The 20,145-nt window shown below is 45.1% G+C and overlaps 1 pseudogene; it reads right to left on the minus strand.

Annotated features, from left to right (window-relative positions):
- Nucleotides 1-895: 895 nt before the first annotated feature.
- LOC100357119 (Krueppel-like factor 5 pseudogene) lies at nucleotides 896-2,237 on the minus strand (annotated as a pseudogene).
- Nucleotides 2,238-20,145: the final 17,908 nt, after the last annotated feature.

Consider the following 20,145-nt stretch of genomic DNA (forward strand, 5'->3'; position numbering starts at 1 on the left):
TCTCTGTCTCTCTCTCTCACTGTCCACTCTGCCTGTAAAAAAAAAAAAAAAAAAAAAAAAGATCAACTGAACTGCACTGTAATTTAGATGAAATTACTGTGTCTCACTGTACATTACATGCAAAACCCACATAAATTGTCATTTATCCGACAGTACTGAACGAGCAAACATCTGGGTATAAGAAAACGTCATCAATTCAACATTGCCATATGTGAAAACTACAGTCCTTCTTAAAAACGATACTGTGTTTAGCTTATTGTAAGAGGTTTAACTTTCGTATATTTAACTATCTTTAAGCGCTTCAGTTTACAATTCATATAAAACGTCTGTTTTATTTAAAATAAACACTCCTATTTTAATCAGTGCATGGAATTTGCTTTTAAAGTTCATTGAATGATTACTATTCCTTCCCCTTAAAGGAATGAATTTGGTGGTGTTGGAAGGCATCTTACCACAAATTCTGAGAATGCACTCATGGTTATTTCCAGAAAGAAATATGGTTTTCCCCCAAAAGAATCCTAAAAAGCTTGTAATAAACCTATAAAGCTGATTTGCATATTTACAAAATCTTGAATAGCAAATATAGGCAACTCATATATAAAAAAAAAACCCAAAACACATTTGTTCAATGGCTATTATTTGTGAATTGCCAGGTACTGCTGCGCACCTATCGGGTATCATCTATCCTCAAAAAACCTACTCGACCTCAAGTAAAATCTTGACACACAGTCTATCCATCCTTCTTCCGGCGCCTGCCTGCTGACTTGTTTACTAAACACTGTCCCGTTAAGTGGTGGCGCCCCCGCCCCACCCGCATGCGGCTGCCTGTCAGGAGATGAAGCCAGGAGGGCTGCGGAGCGTGGGGCGGCTGGCGGCTGGCGGCTGGCGGCGGCGCTCAGCTCTGGTGCCGCTTCATGCGCAGGGCCAGGTGGTCCGAGCGTGAGAAGCTGCGGTTGCACACCCCGCACTGGAAGGGCTTGGCGCCCGTGTGCTTCCGGTAGTGGCGAGTCAGCTCGTGGGAGCGCGCGAACCTCCAGTCGCAGCCTTCCCAGGTGCACTTGTCCGGCTTCTCACCAGTATGAGTCCTCAGGTGAGCTTTTGTATAAACTTTTGTGCAGCCAGGATAATCGCAGTAGTGGATGGGATGCGGCGTTTCTCCAGGTCGGGGTTACTCCTTCTATTGTAACTGACAGGTTGGATGTTTTGCGAATTGACTGGCAGGGTGGCAGGTACATTTGGATTGTGAATTGCCAGCTTGGAAGCACTGGTAGCAGCATAGGATGGCGGTGAGGTTAAATTCTGGAGCATCTCTGCTTGTCTATCGGGACTTCCAGGCTCTGAGCTCGGTGGTGATGGGGGAAAGTAAGTGGCCTGTTGTGGCAGAAACTGGCTTGGCATTGTGTATGTGCAAGGGGGCATGCCCTGGAATTGCTTCGTTGCAGTCTGTGGAACGGCAGAGGTGTGTGTGTTCAGGCCTGCCATGGCGGCGGACATAGAAACATTGAGCGTGTCCATCACTGCTGTCTGGTTTGTAGAACTGGGCACATCTAGATCCGGTGTGTTCAGCAGCTGGTACAGGTGGCCCTGCTGGGGACGGACAGAAAGACGAAGATCTGGTGTCGGAAGTTCTTGTTTGATGAAGATATTGTTCACCTCTGGAGCTGCGGCCTGCTGGGAGCTGAAAATACTGGTGAACTCGGGGAGGGCCTGGGTCGGGGCCGGAGGAGGGGCGGCCGTTTCACTCTGGTGGCTGAAAATGCTAACCGGCGCTGTCTTGATGTGTGTTATGCACGGTCTCTGGGACTTGCAGAGGCCAGTGCTCAGGTGAGTGCTGTCAGGGAGGAAGACGTTCGTGTTGATAGTGTAAGGCAGCCCTTCACCGTCAGTGCCACTGAGGCACTGTCTCGTCTACACTTTTTATGCTCTGGAATTATCGGAACTGGAGGAAGCGGAGGTGTCAGGCACTTTTCCTTTCACATCTTGTCTGGACCAGCTCCTCCGGGGCAGCCGCGGGCCCGCGGCGGGCGGCGGCGCCGGCTGCGGGGGCTGCGGGGGCTGCGGGGGCGGGTGGTGGTGCGAATGCTTCAGCTCCTCGCCGGGGCAGAGCGCGCGTCGCGGGCCCGGTTCGCGGCGCCCAGCACCGGCTTGAGCTGAGCGAACACGGGCTCGTCCTGCGGGGCCGGCGGCTGAGGCACGGGTCCCAGGCGGGCGCTCACGGTCAGCACCCGCGTCGCCATGGGCGCTCGCTCGGGGGGCGGCTCCGGGCTCGGGGCGCGGGGCGCGGGGCGCGGGTCGAGCGCGCTTCCCACCTCGCCCTCGCTGGCTCGGGCCGGCGAGCTCGGCGCGGGCCGCGGACACGGGAGGGGAGGTTCCGCGGGGCCCCCTCAGCCAACAGCAGGCAGTTTTCGAAGGCGCGCACGAGAAGCCAAGCTCTTCCGCTCCGCCACGCGTAAACGCCAGCGTCCTCCGGGCGGGCGGCCACTTGCTCCCGCCCCGCCCCACCGCGCTCTCTCACTGGCCGGAGCCCCTCCTGCCACAGCCCATCTCCGCGAGCGCGCCTACCTGCCCCGCCGACAATTACTATTTCTTTCATACAATTAAGCATAAATTCTGGAATATAGTTGTGTTTTTAAGGATTCATTCATTCATTCATTCATTTAAAAGGCAGAGTCACAGAGAAAGAGGGAGAGACAGAGAGATTGATCTGCTGGTCCATTCCCCCAAGTGGCCACAACAGCCAGGTCTGGGCCAAGCTGAAGCCAGGAGCCAGGGACTTCACCCTGCTCTCCTACCACGGTGACAGGGGCCCAAATACTTGGTCCCTCAAGGCTTTCCCAGGCATATTTGCATGGAGCTGGATTGGAAACAGAGCAGCCAGGTCTTGACCTAGCATTCCAAATGGAATGCTTGTATCACAGGTGTCAGTTTAACCCACTGTGCCATATGCTGGCTTCTGGAACATAGTAATTATACTTAAATGTTAGTTGAATGAATTGTGAAAGAATAAACTAAGGATGACCCCAGAATTTTATTTTTGTGGTAACGAAATTTCTTTGTGAATGAGGACTTTAACATCCCATACCGTTCTTTCTGAATTGTAATAACTTTCACAAATGTAACAACAGAAAGAAAACTTGAATGAGACATGCATGTACTTAGAATATATTCTTTGAGTAGCACTCTTTATTACATACTGCAACAAATCAGGCTATTTAAATACAGACCATTTTCAACATAGCACTTTATGACAATTAAACACTTTACAAATCAATTTTATTGTTCCTTTCTTCAATCTCAAGAGGTAATAGATACGAGTTCCCTATTTTCACAGATGAAGAAAGTAGGGCACAAAGAGATCATCAAGCTTTCATGTGGTGTGTTAATAGAACAACTGGGATAAGGACTTGATTCCCAGAATTTCCCAGCCAGAGTTGATTGAGTAATGTTTTCCGAAATGAGGCTGATTTTAAGTCATTTTTTTAACTTTTATTTAGTAAATATAAATTTCCAAAGTACAGTTTATGGATTACAATGGCTTTTCCCCCCCATAACTTCCCTCCCACATGCACCCCTCCCATCTCCTGCTCCCTCTCCAATTCCATTCACATCAAGATTCTTCAATTATCTTTATATACAGAAGATCGATTTATATAAATTTATATAATATTTATATATTAAGTAAAGATTTCATCAGTTTGCACCCACACAGAAACACAAAGTGTAAAATACTGTTTGAGTACTAGTTATAGCATTACTTCACATTGGACAACACATTAAGGACAGATCCCACATGAGGAGTAAGTACACAGTGATTCCTGTTGTTGACTTAACAATTTGACACTCTTGTTTATGACGTCAGTAATCTCCTTAGGCTCTAGTCATGAGTTGCCAAGGCTATGGAAGCCTTTTGGCCTTTTGAGTTTGCCGACTTCAATCTTATTCAGACAGGGTCGTAGTCAAAGTGGAAGTTCTCTCCTCCCTTCAGAGAAAGGTACCTCCTTCTTTGATGGCCCTGTTCTTTCCACTGGGATGCACTCATAGAGATCTTTCATTTAGGTTTTTTTTTTTTTTTTTTTTTTTTTTTTTTTTTTTTTTTTTTTGCCAGAGTGTCTTGGCTTTCCATGCCTAAAATACTCTCATGGGTTCTTCAGCCAGATCTGAATGCCTTAAGGGCTGATTCTGAGGCCAGAGTGATTTTAGGACATCTGCCATTCTATGAGTCTGCTATGTATCCAGCTTCCCATGGTGGATCGTTCTCTCCCTTTTTGATTTTATCAGTTAGTATTAGCAGACACTAGTCTTATTTGTGTGATCCCTTTGATTCTTAGACCTATCAGTGTGATCAATTGTGAACTGAAATTGATCACTTGGACTAGTGAGATGGCATTGGTACATGCCACCTTTTTTTTTTTTTGACAGGCAGAGTGGACAGTGAGAGAGACAGAGAGAAAGGTCTTCCTTTGCCGTTGGTTCACCCTCCTATGGCCACCGTGTCCAGCACACTTCAGCTGGCGCACTGTGCTGATCTGATGGCAGGAGCCAGGTGCTTCTCCTGGTGTCCCATGGGGTGCAGGGCCCAAGCACCTGGGCCATCCTCCACTGCACTCCCTGGCCACAGCAGAGGGCTGGCCTGGAAGAGGGGCAACTGGGACAGAATCCGGTGCCCTGACCGGGACTAGAACCCGGTGTGCTGGCACCGCAAGGTGGAGGATTAGCCTAGTGAACCACGGCGCCAGCCTGTACATGCCACCTTGATGGGATTGTATTGGAATCCCCAGGCACGTTTCTAACTCCACCATTTGGGGCAAGTCGGATTGAGCATGTCCCAAATTGTACATCTCCTCCCTCTCTTATTCCCACTCTTATATTTAACAGGGATCACTTTTCAGTTAAATTTAAACACTCCCTGATCGGCGACAACTAACTGAGCACCAAAGGGGAAACCTGTTGAAGTGAAATGGACACTATGAGAAACAGTGACTTGATCAGCCCTTGTCCTGACTATTGATGTACAATGTAATACTTTATCCCTTTTAGTATTTTTTTGTTCTAGTACTATTGGTTGAACTCTGTAATTAACACACAATTATTCTTTTTTTTTTTTTTTTTTTTTTTTTTTGACAGGCAGAGTGGACAGTGAGAGAGAGAGAGACAGAGAGAAAGGTCTTCCTCTGCCGTTGGTTCACCCTCCAATGGCCGCCGCGGCCGGCGCGCTGCGGCCGGCGCACCGCGCTGATCCGATGGCAGGAGCCAGGAGCCAGGAGCCAGGTGCTTTTCCTGGTCTCCCATGGGGTGCAGGGCCCAAGCACCTGGGCCATCCTCCACTGCACTCCCTGGCCACAGCAGAGGGCTGGCCTGGAAGAGGGGCAACCGGGACAGAATCCGGCGCCCCGACCGGGACTAGAACCCGGTGTGCCGGCGCCGCAAGGCGGAGGATTAGCCTAGTGAGCCGCGGCGCCGGCCTTACACACACAATTATTCTTAAGTATGATTTTCAATGGCTTTGGTCTGCAGTAGTGGCTGTGTTTTCCATTGAGCACGGTGTACCAGGCCTGAGTAGCAGTCATAAGACTTGTCCTATCCCTTCTTGCCAGCCCTGATTTGCCAATAGTCCCTGCTTAGGGTCCCTTAAAGGGTGAAGCATCCTACATATTCTTAAAAGCATCCAATTTCCCAAGCTACAACTGCTTTGTTTAGAGATGGATGTCAGACCTTGCAGTGACTAATCAATAGACCAGAGAGTGGCTTATCTTTTTTAAAAAATTATTTATAAATATATTTATATTTATATAAATAATATTGAAAGACAGAGTTACAGAAATATTACAAAAAATATTTAAAGACAGAGTTACAGAGGGAGGTAGAGACAGAGAGAGAGAGGTCTTCCATCCACTGGTTAACTCCCCAGATGGCTGCAACAGCCGGAGCTGCGCTGATCCAAAGCCAGGAGCCAGAAGCTTCCTCCAGGTCTCCCAGGTGGGTGTAGGGACCCAAGGACTTGGGCCATCTTCTACTGCTTTCCCAGGCCATAGCAGAGAGCTGGATTGGAAGAGGAGCAGCCGGGACTAGAACTGGAGCCCATATGGGATGCTGGTGCTTCAGGCCAGGGCGTTAACCCACTGTACCACAGTACCAGCCCCGAGACAGTGGCTTAAACATAACAGGGTGATGATATCCCCTCCAGAATTGGAACAACGAAGGATGAAAAAAAAATCAGGGGCCAGTGCTGTGGCTCACTTGATTAATCCTCCGCCTGTGGCCCTGGCATCCCATATGGGCACCAGGTTCTAGTCCCAGTTGCTCCTCTTCCAGTCCAGCTCTCTGCTATGGCCTGGGAAAGCAGTAGAAGATGGCCCAGTTGCTTGTGTCCCTGGACCCGAATGGGAGACCAAGAAGGAAGCACCTGGCTCCTGGCTTTGGTTAGGCCCAGCGCTGGCCGTGGTGGCCATTTGGGGAGTGAACCAATGGAGGGAGGACTTTTCTCTCTGTCTCCTCTCTCACTGTCTACAACTCTACCTGTCAAATAAATTTAAAAAAATCAATGTGGGAACTTAAAGTTAGAAGTTGTGACATGAAGACACTTTGGACTGTTAGTAACTGAAGTTATGAGATGGGAGAATTATTCATAAGTAGAAATTTTGACTTAGAGAACAGACCTAATGAAGTGATAATAAAGCAAGAAGTTAGAGAAAGGAAAATAAATGGTCAGAAAAACAAAATGCGCACCATGATACAGACCATGCAGCAACTGGAGAGAAGCGGAGGAGAGGACAGGCAGTTGTTGGATTTCCTCTGGTGACTGGCAGCTTTCCAGCTTCTATCCACTTGCACGTGTGCAAGTTCTGTTGTGTGGAACAGGAACTCTGCATCAGGGACTTAGCCTAAAGGGGTTTGCAGGCTTCACGTAAACAGAAGCCTGGAGCAAGTTCAGGGCTGCAGCAGCAGCTCCACAACCTCCAAACAGACTAGATTGCCCCAGCCTCCCCATCACCATCCTTGACCTGCAGCTTTAACCTCTTGGTGGCTGTCACATGGCCTCCAGCCTCAGGTCTGTTTGCAGGCCAGAAGGAGAGGGAAATGAAGGAGAGAACTGTTTTCCACGTTTAAGGGCACTTCAAAAGGTTTATGTCCAACAGAAATAAAAGACAAGTCTATTTTGGCATGAAGGCTTTTAGGGATCTATGGATACATTTTTTTCCTCATATGCATTTTCTATGCACTCTGAGGAATTCAGATAGGTATCAGGAATGCAAAATTTCTCCTGGAAGATTCTGCTGTTGTTTCATTCATCTGAACAGTGACATGGACTACTAGCAGCTAAAAGATTAAGAAATACTGTAGCCTCTCCTGCTCTCTGCTCCCTTTTCTCTCTCTCTCTCTCTCTCTCTCTTTTTAGCATTTCACTTTGTTGCCCAGGACAAAGTTGGCAGTCCAGTTAATAAAGGAGAAAATTGTGTAGGCAGTGTATGCCAGTATACTTATACCTGCACCCCTACCATGTGGGTAACTTGAGTTTTGAACTGAAACAGAACCAGCATGGAGGTTTGCCCAGTGGGAGGTATTTCAGACATCATAATTCCACTGTCTCCCACTTTGAGTCAGTATAGCTGCCCTACCCAGAAGAATGCTATATTGTTTTATAACACTTAAAAAAATTAAGCCCAGTAGCAGATTTTGGCCTAGCAGTTGAGAAACCTGTGTCCCATACCAGAGTGCCTGTGTTAGGTTGCCATCTCTGACTCCTGACTCTAGCTTCTCACAGATTCTTCTGGGAGACAACAGAGATGATTCAAGTTATTTGGTTCCTGCCACCCACGTGGGGACCTGGATTTGATTTAGGTCCCTAGCCAGTCTCCACCTGTTGTGGGCATTTATGGAGTTAACCAGTGGAACGGTTCTCTCTCTTCTTCTCTTTCTGTCACTTTGCTTCTCAAATAAAGCATTTTTTAAACCCCAAGATAAACCAGTATTGTGATGCAGTTGGTTGAGCTGCTATTTGGGATGCCCCCATTCCATATCAGAGTACCTGGGTTCGAGTCCTGATTCCAGTTTCCAGCTAATGTACACCCTAGGAGGCACAGATGATGGCTCAAGTAGTTGGATCCCTGCCACACATGTGGGAGACTCAGATTTAATTATGGGATCCTGGCTTCAGCATGGCTCATCCCTGACAACGGCATGTGGAGAGTGAACCAGCAGGTGGTAGATCTGTGTGTGTGTGTGTGTGTGTGTGTGTGTATGAGACTCTTTCAAATAAATAAACATTTTAAAAATTCATGGAAAATGGAATTGATGCATTTATTTTTTCAACTTTTATTTAATAAATATAAATGTCCAAAGTACAACTTTTGAATCATAGCGGCTTTTCCCCCATAGCTTCCCTCCCACCTGCAACCATCCCATCTTCCTCTCTCTCTCCCATCCCATTCACATCAAGACTCATTTTCAATTATCTTTATATACAGAACACCAACTTAGTATATACTCAGTAAAGATTTCAACAGACTGCACCCACACAGACACACAAAGTATAGAGTACTGTTTGAGTGGTAGTTTTACTGTTAATTTGCATAGTACAACACATTAAGGACATAGAGCCTACATGAGGAGTAAGTGCACAGTGACTCCCGTTGTTGATTTAACAATTGACACTCTTATTTATGACTTAAGTAATCACGAGAGGCTCTTCTCATGAGCTTCCAAGGCTATGGAAGCCTCTTGAGTTCACAAACATTGATCTTATTTAGTCAAGGCCATAGTTAAAGTGGAAGTTAGCTCCTCCCTTCATAGAAAGGCCTCCTTCTTTGATGGCCTGTTCTTTCAGCTGGGATCTCACCCACAGAGATCTTTCATCTAGGCCATTTTTTTTTTCCACAGTGTCTTGGCTTTCCATGCCTGCAAAACTCTCATGGGCTTTTTAGCCAGATCTGAATGCCTTATGGGCTGACTCTGAGGCCAGAGTGCTGTGTAGGACATCTGCCATGCTATGAGTCTGCTGTGTATCCCACTGCCCATGTAGGATCATTCTCTCCTTTTTTTAATTCTAAAAATTATTATTTGCAGACACTGGTCTTATTTTTTTTTAATTTTTTTAATTTTTTGACAGGCAGAGTGGACAGTGAGAGAGAGAGACAGAGAGAAAGGTCTTCCTTTGCCGTTGGTTCACCCTCCAATGGCCGCCGCGGCCGGCACACTGCGGCCGGCGCACCGCTGATCCAATGGCAGGAGCCAGGTACTTATCCTGGTCTCCCATGGGGTGCAGGGCCCAAGCACTTGGGCCATCCTCCACCGCACTCCCTGGCCACAGCAGAGAGCTGGCCTGGAAGAGGGGCAACTGGGACAGAATCCGGTGCCCCAACCGGGACTAGAACCCCGGGGTGCCGGCGCCACAAGGCAGAGGATTAGCCTAGTGAGCCGCGGCGCCAGCGGCTTATTTATGTAATCTCTTTGACACTCAATCCTATCTTTTTGATCAATTATGAACTTAAACTGATCACTTTAACCTTGGTGGGATTGAATTGGAATCCCCTGGCACGTTTCTAGCTCTACCATTAGGGGTAAGTCCAAGTGAGCATGTGCCGAACTGTACATCTCCTCCCTCTCTTATTCCTATTCATATATTTAACAGGGGATCACTTTCCAGTTAATTTTAAATTCCTAAGAATATTTGTGTATTAATTAAAGAGTTCAACCAATACTATTAAGTAGAACAAAAAAATACTAAAAGGAATAAAATAGTAAGTTGTTCCTCGACAGTCAGGACAAGGGTTGATCAAGTCATTGTTTCCCATAGTGTCCATTTCATTTCAACAGGTTTCTTTTTAGGTGCTCAGTTAGTTGTCACCAATCAGGGAGAACAGATGATATTCATCCCTTTGGGACTGGCTTACTTCACTCAGCATGATGTTTTCCAGATTCCTCCATTTTGTTGCAAATGACTGGATTTCATTTCTTTTTACTGCTGTATAGTATTCTATAGAGTACATATCCCATAATTTCTTTATCAAGTCTTCTTTTGATGGGCATTTAGGTTGATTCCAGGTCTTAGCTATTGTGAATTGAGCTACAATAAACATTGAGGTGCAGACAGCTCTTTCATTTGCCAATTTAATTTCCTTTGGGTAAATTCTAAGGAGCGGGATGGCTGGGTCATGTGGTAGGGCTATATTCAGTTTTCTGAGCAATCTCCAAACTGAGTTCCATAGTGACTTTACCAGTTTGCATTCCCACCAACAGTGGGTTAGTGTCCCTTTTTCCCCACATCCTCACCAGCATATGTTGTTAGTTGATTTCTGCATGTAAACCATTCTAGCAGGGGTGAGGTGAAAGCTCATTGTGGTTTTGATTTGCATTTCCCTGATTGCTAGTGATCCTGAACATTTCTTCATGTGTCTGTTGGCCATTTGGATTTCCTCTTTTGAAAAATGTCTATTTAGGTTTTTGGCCCATCTCTTAAGTGGGTTGTTTATTTTGTTGTGGAGTTTCTTGATCTCTTTGTAGACTCTGGTTGTTAAACCTTTACTGGTTACATAATTTGCAAATTAAAAAAAATTATCTGCTAATGCAAATATGAATATGTTAACAAGTCATGCCAAAGCAACTTCATTAAAATTAAAAAAAATAGATGAGGCCAGTGCTGTTGCTTAGTGGGTAAAGCTGCCACCAACAGTGCCAGCATCCCATATGGGTGCCAGTTAGAGTCCCAGCTGCTCCAATTCTAAGCCAGCTCTCTGCTATGGCCTGGGAAAGCAGTGGAGGATGGCCCCATTCCTTGGGCCCCTGCACCCTCATGGGAGACCCAGAAGAAGCTCCTGGCTCCTGGCTTTGGATCGGCACAGCTCTGGTCATTATGGACAATTAGATTGAACCAGTGGATGGAAGACTTTCTCTCTCTCTCTGCCTCTGCCTCTCTGTAACTCTGCCTTTCAAATAAATAAACATTTATTTAAAATAGAATAGAAAGTTAGGGAAACAGTGCAAACAGAGTATCTTTTAATTTTTTTAACTTTTATTTAATGAATATAAATTTCCAAAGTACAGCTTATGGATTACAATGTCTTCCCCCCCCATAACTTCCCTCCCACCCACAACCCTCCCCTTTCCCGCTCCCTCTCTCCTTCCATTCATATCAAGATTCATTTTCAATTCTCTTTATATACAGAAGATCAGTTTAGCATATATTAAGTAAAGATTTCATCAGTTTGCACCCACATAGAAACACAAAGTGAAAAATACTGTTTGAGTACTAGTTATAGCATTAATTCACATTGAACAAACACATTAAGGACAGAGATCCTATATGAGGAGTAAGTGCACAGTGACTCCTGTTGTTGACTTAACAAATTGACACTCTTGTTTATGGCATCAGTAATCACCCGAGGCTCTTGTCAGGAGTTCCCAAGGCTATGGAAGCCTTTTGAGTTCACCGACTCTGATCATATTTAGACAAGATCATAGTCAAAGTGGAAGTTCTCTCCTCCCTTCAGAGAAAGGTACCTCCTTCTTTGATGACCAAACAGAGTGTCTTGATTTTAGCAAGGCACTTAATAAACTCTACTGCTGTCATTGCAAAAAGATGGGCAACTTAGCTTATAGTAATATAAATATAAAGCTGGCTAAATAGAGTTATCCATTGTGCTGACAAATTTTTAACCCAACAAGAAGCCTTTTGAGGTGAACCAGTAGTCTCTGCCCTTGACTTTGTCCTGTTCAGTATTTTGGGTGGTGACCAGGAAGAAAAGAGAAGTTCCCTGAACCAAAGTTGGGAGGATAGCTACTAATGATAGATGATAGAGTAAAAATGTGCAGGCCAAATGACCTAGGTTGAAAAATCAATCACACAAATAGGGGTGTGGTATAATAGCCACACATGATAGAGAAACCCAAAGGGCTGACGTTTAATCCAAGTCGACTCTGATGATGTGTGGCTTACTTGCCCCTCTCCCCCTTTATCTTACTTAGCAAACCCATAATTCAGGTGAAATCCAATCCTAACCATTCTACACCTGCACTTGTACAGCTGTTAAGTCGCTAGAGAAGAACACAACCATACTAGGAGTCCTCACTTTAAAATCATGGTCAAGGAGGCCTTTAACGCTGTGCCTCATAGCCCCATCTGAGTGCTCCTGGCTGTACTGGGACTTTTCCCTCTCTCCCGCAGCTGAATAAATACTTCGCACATTCTCCTCTCTCCTCAAGTCTTTCCATCTGCTGCCTTATCCTCCTTTTCAGTGGATGCCCCTGCTTCCCATTTATCTGAAAAAACCTAAGTGAATGAAAGGAAACCTGCACCAAGCCCCCTGCCACTCCTCCACCCACATCCACCAGCATTTGCCTGGGACAGAAGGAGCTCTCTACTTGTGCACTGTTTCCCACCCTCGGTTCCTCTCCTGCCTCGTCAATTGTCCCTGTTAGTACAGTTCCTATCAATGCTGAAATGCGCTATCATTACTCCGGGAGCTGACTCCAGATCTGTGTAGCTCCAGAGACGTTTCCTCTGTGGCTCTCCTGGCCCTGGGGCATTTCCTCTTCACAGGTGTGCGCTCCTCTCCCCCACCCCCACCAGGGACACCTGCAGCCTCCAGACCTCTCCAGACCTCTCTGCTCTGCAGCCCTCTCAGCTTTGCTCTCATGCTCTGGCTTGGCCTTGGCCTCAACTGAGTTCCCAACTGTCTCTTTTCTGTTTTAAAATTGTGGATTTTCATTGTATTTGATTTTATTAATTTCATTTCTCTGTCTCCTGCTCAGCCAGGGCTTTGTCCCTGGGCTCACTCTCACCCAATTGACACTCACCCCTTGGCAGTCTCCTCTCATCCCTGAGGGGCCTGAAGCCCTCTGCAGCCTGGCTCCCTCCCTCCCCCAACTCAGACCCTACACTCAGTGTTGTCCTCTGCCCCTCCATTCTTCTGCTGACACTCAACATGCCCCCAGCCCAATGTTGCTCCCCTCCCAAGCCTGCCCTACCCACAGCCTTCCTCATCTCAGAAGGAAGGTAACTACACACTACCAGGGGCTCAGGCCACAAACAATGCAATCCTTTTCCACTCCTCTTGGCGTATCTCATGTTTCATCCACCAGAAAACTCCTCAGTGCTCTGCCTTCAGCAAACTCCCAGAATCTGACCCCCTTATCCCTTCCATGGTCATCTCCCTGGTCTGCTTGCTGCTTGCTGTCCTTCCCCTACAGTTGGGCCCCAGTCTCAGGTGGAGTAGAGATCCACTTACATACAAATCAGCTCCCTCACTCTCTGTTTCTAAATCTCTCAGGGGTCCTAGTTTCCTTCCAGATCTAACACACCTGTGAGGTCCTTTGCTAACTCCTGCTCTACTGCTCTCCCTCACGCACTGGGTCCCAGCCAAGGTGGCCTCTTTCTCCTGGAACACACCACATGGGTCCCACGTTAGCATGCGTACTACTGGGACACGTTCTGAAAATACCCATAGTTAACTCCCTTAGGTCTTTGGTCATGTGTCACCTTCTCAATGAGGCCTCTGCTAATGAATTCCTTTAATACGGCAGCTCCCTTCCTAACCTCCCCTCTCACCCATCCATCTGCATTCTCACAAGAGGCCCATGACCTACCCTTAATGGGTGTGAGAACGAAGAACAGCTGGAAAGAAAGCAAAGGTCATTGCAGGTTACTTTAGGAGAATCACAATTTCCAGACTAGGAATGTGTAGTGTTACTGTTAACTTTTTTAAAGATTTATTTATTTGTTTGAAAGTCAGAACTACACACAGAGAGAATGAGAGACAGAGAAGGAGAGACAGAGAGAGGGGGTCTTCCATCCACTGGTTGACTTCCCAATTGGCCGCAACAGCCGGGGCCATGCCGATCTGAAACCAGGAGCAAGGAGCCTCCTGCAGGTCTCCTACACAGGTGCAAGGATCCAAGGACTTGGGCCATCTTACATGGCTTTCCCAGGCCATAGCAGAGAGCTGGATCAGAAGTGGAGCAGCCAGGACTTGAACCGGTGCCCATATGGGATGCCAGCACTGCAGACCACGGCTTTACCCACTATGCCACAGTACCGGCCTGACTGTTAAGTTCTTGAGCATTTATTATGCATTTTATATCCATTCTTATAACATTGAGTGTTCACAGAAATGTTATAAGGTGGGCACTCAGTTTTGTCAATGAAGAAAATAAGAGAAAAGTTAAATAAATTTCCCGACTCGCGGAGCTGAGAATTGGTAGAAGCAGGATTCTGACTCAGGCAACTGACTCCAAGTGTGCCTTAGTCAACTCACAGGCACCTGTGTATCTAACACAACGTGGCTGGGCTCTGGGAACCAGGCTGAATGATGTAAGGGTGGGGAAACTGGCATTTCCTCATAAAAGAGCATATATCTGGTGAACATGCCAATTTTCCAGGGTATGAAGGGATGAACTAGAAGAATGATGAGATTTTTAAATTGCTGTAAAAAGGAAAACCCAAAGTTTGCAATGCAGACAATACAGAGAAGCAGGCTTTAGCTCAATATTGGGAAAGAACATTTTAACTCTCAGACTAGTACAAAATTAGTATGCTCTATTATTCAAAGTGGCTACTTCTTTATCACAAAAATTTATGCAAGACCTGGATGAACATCTCCTGGGCATAAAGATCTTCATGTGGAAGCTGAGACTTGACTTTCCGCTTTGCAGATGTCGTGGTTTACCTGGTGGCTTACTTGGATGTTAAGAGCAGTGCAAAGAAGGAGCAGCATGAGACCCTGCCTGTTTACTATCCTGGGAATGAGCAGCAAAGCTTTCCCTTCCACTCCGCATGCACCCTGGTCATGGGTAGGGGAGGGGTCTATTCCATTTCCTAAATGTAAAGTTGTGGCCCCCATATAAATGCAGTGAAGTTAAATACACAGAATTCTTATTTTATCCATACCAGAAAGCTGGACATATGTTAACTGTGTTCTCAGGAAAACTTGCCAGGCTAGAGGAAATCTGACTAGAGACAGGCACAGCTTAATTGTAAAGAACTCAAGAAGCCAATTAAGATGAGCTGTGTCTCAGAGGAGGCATCTCTGGAGGTTAAGTGGGTGGGAAAGAGGAATGGTGGTGGGGCAAAAACAGAAACTGAGAGAGCAGAGGCTGCATTTGCCCACTCAACAGCTTTTTATTCCTTACCCTTGGTCTAATGACTTCTTGGCCACAGGGAGGCAGCATAACACAGCCTACCTCTGATCGGAGTTCAAATCCTGTCTGTAACACTTGCTGGGCATTTCCTCTCGGACCAAGCCCCGGCTTCAACAGCTCCCTTAGAATCTGCCTCAAGGGTGTGCTTTCAGGTCCTATGAAGATAATATCAACAAAGCCAAGTGTGATTTTGTCAATCAAAAAGGTCAACTCCTGTCGCTCCCCGTCTTCGTGGAGGAACGACACAGGACCCTGCGCTGTTCTTTTGTCTGCTCGGCCCTCCCCGGGTTTGCTGCTGGTTCTTCCCAGGTTGGCTACCGACCCTTCCACCTCTGTGGAAGGGCGGTTCCCCCTGCCACTTTCCCCACTTCCACGGGGGAGTGGTACATGGCCGGCCGGCTCTCTTGGGGGCTGCTCAGGTGTTCCCCTTAGATGTTCCTGGTGCATGTTGTCTCTCTCCTCCTTTATAGTCCTCTTCCACCAATCCCAACTCTGCTACCCACACCCGAGTACACTGCTCTCCTGCAATCAGGAGCAGGATCAGCTCCTGCAGGTCATCACTCAAGTTGGCGAGAGGCAGCTGCGTAGAAGCTGTTTACTCCTCTCCCAGCACCATATTGTGGGAGAGCAGATGTATAGAATAAGTCTTAATTCCAGTAACAGTCTAGTCCGAGTTGCTCCCCACAAACTCCCTTCTCTCTTCTGGATCCTGGGAAGGGAATCTTCTGGAGCTATTTCAAAGAGTGATTCAAAGAGCAGTACTAGTCCACCAACTGTGGTCAGTAGGAGACCAGGTCAGCATGTGAGTTAGGCTGTACATAGGTGTACTACTTCTTTCATGTAGGAAATCTACCAAAAAACAAAGAAGGAAAGAGAGAGAAGAAAGAAAGAGAGAAAGAAAGAAAGAAAAGAAAAGGAAGGAAGAGAAAGAAAGGAAGTAAGAGAAAGAGAAAGAAAGAAAAAGAGAGAAAGAAAGGAAGGAAAGAAGAACACCAATGTACTTAATGCCCTAGTTGCAATAGTCCGGTGCAAATATTTCATGTCATTGTAGACCAACACACATTTAACACTTGTGGCACTATATCTATAGATGCTGTAATAAGGAATAAGGTATAAGGACACAGCAACTAGATTCTAAAGTCAGACTGCCTGGATTCAGATTCTGCTTCTACTTCTTACCAATTCTGGGAAACTTACTTGCTGTGCCATAGTAACCTCATCTGTAAAGTGGGTATATTAATGGTGCCTCTGAGTTAATAAATGAACAGCCTTCAGAATAAAGCCTGGCATAAGGTAAGCATCATTAAGATTTTATTATGATTATTCTTGGTGAACCTGTAAAAGTTTGCTGTTAGGAGATTAAGCCAATTTGTCTTCAGCTGTTACAGATGACTTATTGTGTGAATCCTTTTTTTGGTTCCCTTCCTTCCTCCTTCTCTTTCTCTTCTTCTTTCTTTTCTCCCCCCCCTTCTCTTTCACTTGGCGGAATAGATAACATGATCTTTTCTACTATTCTGCCAGCACCTAAAGTTATATTGAGCTCCTGGTGCATCCACTCATCAACATAAATAACACTTTGAAATGGCTTGTATTGGGTTGTACTCAGGTACAAGTCCTGGGCAAGAAAGTTTCTGTATCAAATGTTTCTGGGAGACATAGTGGTCCTGCAGTTTCCCCTGAGGGAAGCAGATCGTTCGCCTCTCTTGTTCCTGTTTATTAGGTTGATGACCTCTGTGCTGATGACATTGCTTGTCTTGACTCTTGCTCCATCTACCCACATAAAAACAAGGGACAATATTTTGTGAGCCAGTTCGAAGAATAATTAATACATTGTCACATTTGTAAAATAAGAACAAATTAAATACTAGTTTTAAAAAAGGTAGGTTACATAAGAATAAGTTTAACACAGCCAGTCAGAACATGTAGCCATTTGTGTCTGTGTTCAGATAGTTTAACCTGGTAATCCCATATTCTACTACATTCAAAGTTATCTTTGAATAATACCCATCTTTGCCCATTTAGTCAGTTTCCTCTATAATCTGTTTTTATTTATTGTCCTCTAGGAAAAACACTTCAACTGCATGGCTTGGTTTGTTTTTTCTATGTGTGCAATTTAGATGAGAGTGGCCTAAATTTTCATTCTTTCTTGTCTTTGCTGTGTAAAAAATTGAAGAATCAGCATTGCACTGTTTGAGGGAATTATTTGTAGAATAAGAGAAAGCACTCAGCAGATGTCCCCTCTCACATGCATCCTTTTTCCTCTCTAAGAAAGGAACTTATTAAGAAGAGTCCTCCAACTAAGGAGATTCTTAAGATGACATAACTAGAATTGATGATACACACCATCAAGCCACCTTAACAGTGATTTATAAAATATTTTTGAAAGAAATTCTGTTGTTGACGTGCTAGCTGTCACTCTTGCACTGTTTCTGCATCTAGTCTATAGGAATGTAGGAGCATCTGAGCTATATTGACTTCTGCCCCTCTCATCTGAAGTGTTGCTTACCGTACTCATGAGTGTACATTGTAGGGTCACATCTAATCTTCCCACTGAACCTTCGTAGCTTCATGGGGCGAATTTTCAAGTTTTAGAAGTGGGCAGAAAGTTATTGGAGTAGATTTTTATGACTTTTGAAATGGGTTCTGCTGGCTTCTCATCTTTTTTGGCTTTTGTGATGCTCTGAGCATGTTCACTAAGCAGCTGAGAGTCCAATTAGTGGATTTTAAAATCATCTATGTCTGTAATGCTTGGTGTGTTCACCATCCAGATTGTCTGAGAAGCAAGACAAGACAATTTTAATGATAAAGTAAAATATGAGGAAAACATTCTAATTTAGAGATTGGGTCACTCTTTCTATTCACAGTACACAAAGAAGGTTCAAATTAGGCCAAGGAAAGAAGTGCTAATAGTATTACCCTTTTTTGTACATTGTTTTTTCCATGTGTGAAATGAAAATAGTGCTTGCTGATTACTTGAAAAGCACCCTGAGCCGTCCTCATTGGGAGTAGCCTACATGTGTCTATCATCCAGATGGTGACCTAAGATAATAGAGGCACCACAGCAAAGAAAATGTTGACTTTGTTCTGAGCAGGATACCCTAGTTTGGCTCTACCAACATTATCTCTGTGAGTATCCATCAGCAATGCCTTTCTCTTGTTCTCTTCTATGTGTTTCCCCACAATTCATTCTTTCTGTGTCCTGATGATAGCACCACATCCACCTTCTTGAAACTATTTCCTTTGCTCCTCCCCACATCTACACCTTGGTCCACAGAACTGTTTTTTTTTTTCAATCCTGGGTTCTTGCAATGGCTTGCAACAGGTCTGCCTCTAATCCTTGCTCCACACTGAGGCAAGAGTCCTCTTCCCAGTGGAAATCTGCTGATAGTGCTAGCTTGTCCACATCCCTTAGATGTGCTCCATTGTCTTCTGGGTGAAGTTCAAATTCCTTAATGTGCAATGCAGCCCTTTCTGACCTGGCCACTGTCCATTCAGCCTCACCATTAACCATTCTCTCCTTTCCCTTGAGTTCAATTCCTCATACTCAGCACACGTTTGGGTGTGCTGTTTTCTCTGACAGGAACATTCTGCCCTATTTTTTACCTGTCAAACTATCTATCAGGTCTCAAAGATGCAACTTTATCAAAGCAGACCTTCAGCCAGGATAGAATCCTTGCAATGTTATTGGTGATTGTTTTGTTAATGCCTGTCTACTCTAATAGACTATAAGTCTCATGAGGATGAGAGCCATGTTTGTCTTTTATCTGCTGCACACCTAGTACCTAATCCAATGCCTGGCCTGCCAGATGTGTTCAGCAAGCGAGTGCATGGATGAGCACATTGCTTCATGAGTGGCAGCACCTGTGTGCATGTCCTTATTTGCATCAGTGCCAATATGCACACCTATGGGGCACAGTCATAGTAATAAAATAGCCTTGCTGTGTATAATAATAGACACAATGAAGCTGTGATAAGAAGGATACAGTCTATTTATTTATTGAGAATATTCCAAGTGTATAAATTGGCTCTCCACCCAGGCTGGAAAATAATCTTATAAATAAACATGTTCCAGTGCTGCTGAGACTTAGAATTGAATGGGCTTTCTGTGCAGTAGAGGTGGTAGAAAAGTATATGTGTACTGAAATTTTAGTAGCCCATATTATTTGAGCATACACAGAGGATCTAGAGAGCAAATGTTTAAGTTATTACTATTTAACAAGTATGTGTGGTGCTGAGTGCTCCTTTGTGTGAAATGAAATATACACTGTGTACAGTGTATATTTTAAAAGCAGATGCAGTTTTTGGCCAGGCGGTGCTGCGAGTCTGATTTCAGAAGGGCTATGATAGCTTAGGTTTTGCAAAGCCCTTCTTGGCTCCACGTCCTGGGTTGGAATTTCGTGGCAGTCAAGGTGAGAGAGATAGTGAAGTGAGAGGCACTGATGAGTGTGAAGTGAAGGCTGCAAGTCAAAGAGACCAACCTTCAGCTGCTGGCTTCCACTTGCTACTTACTCTCCAAAGGAAACAATGGTATACGTAAGGGAAAACAAATCGGGGAGTTAGAAATTCACAGCCTGTGACATTTGCGTCACTTTCCATGATTGAAATGTTGAGAACTGACTTTCCTAGGCCACTGCCCATTGATAAGTTCTGTTTCAGAATGGCTAAGCTACATTACATCAATGAAAGTGATTGTGTTTTCTTATATATATTTTTAAATCACACTATTAGCACATATGTGCTTTGGAGGCTCTGTACGTCTGCAGAATGTTTCCCCTAATACATATCTACTTTTAAACTTCTTACATATAGAAATATACCTCCTACTTCTTCAAAGTTAAAGTGATAAAGATCTCCAAATATTAATGTATATACAGATTGGGTAAATGTCATTATTTAATCATTCTCTTTAGTTCAAAAATCTGTCAGTTGCACACCTGGTCTTCAAATATATCACTCTAAGGGGAGCAAGTTTGTGTTCTGTTAAGTATCTGCTCCTCACAGTGCTGTGCAGTA

Source organism: Oryctolagus cuniculus, chromosome 8, assembly GCF_051225735.1.
Source record: "Oryctolagus cuniculus isolate XC-2025 breed Fujian yellow rabbit chromosome 8, ASM5122573v1, whole genome shotgun sequence".
Taxonomy (NCBI): domain Eukaryota; kingdom Metazoa; phylum Chordata; class Mammalia; order Lagomorpha; family Leporidae; genus Oryctolagus; species Oryctolagus cuniculus.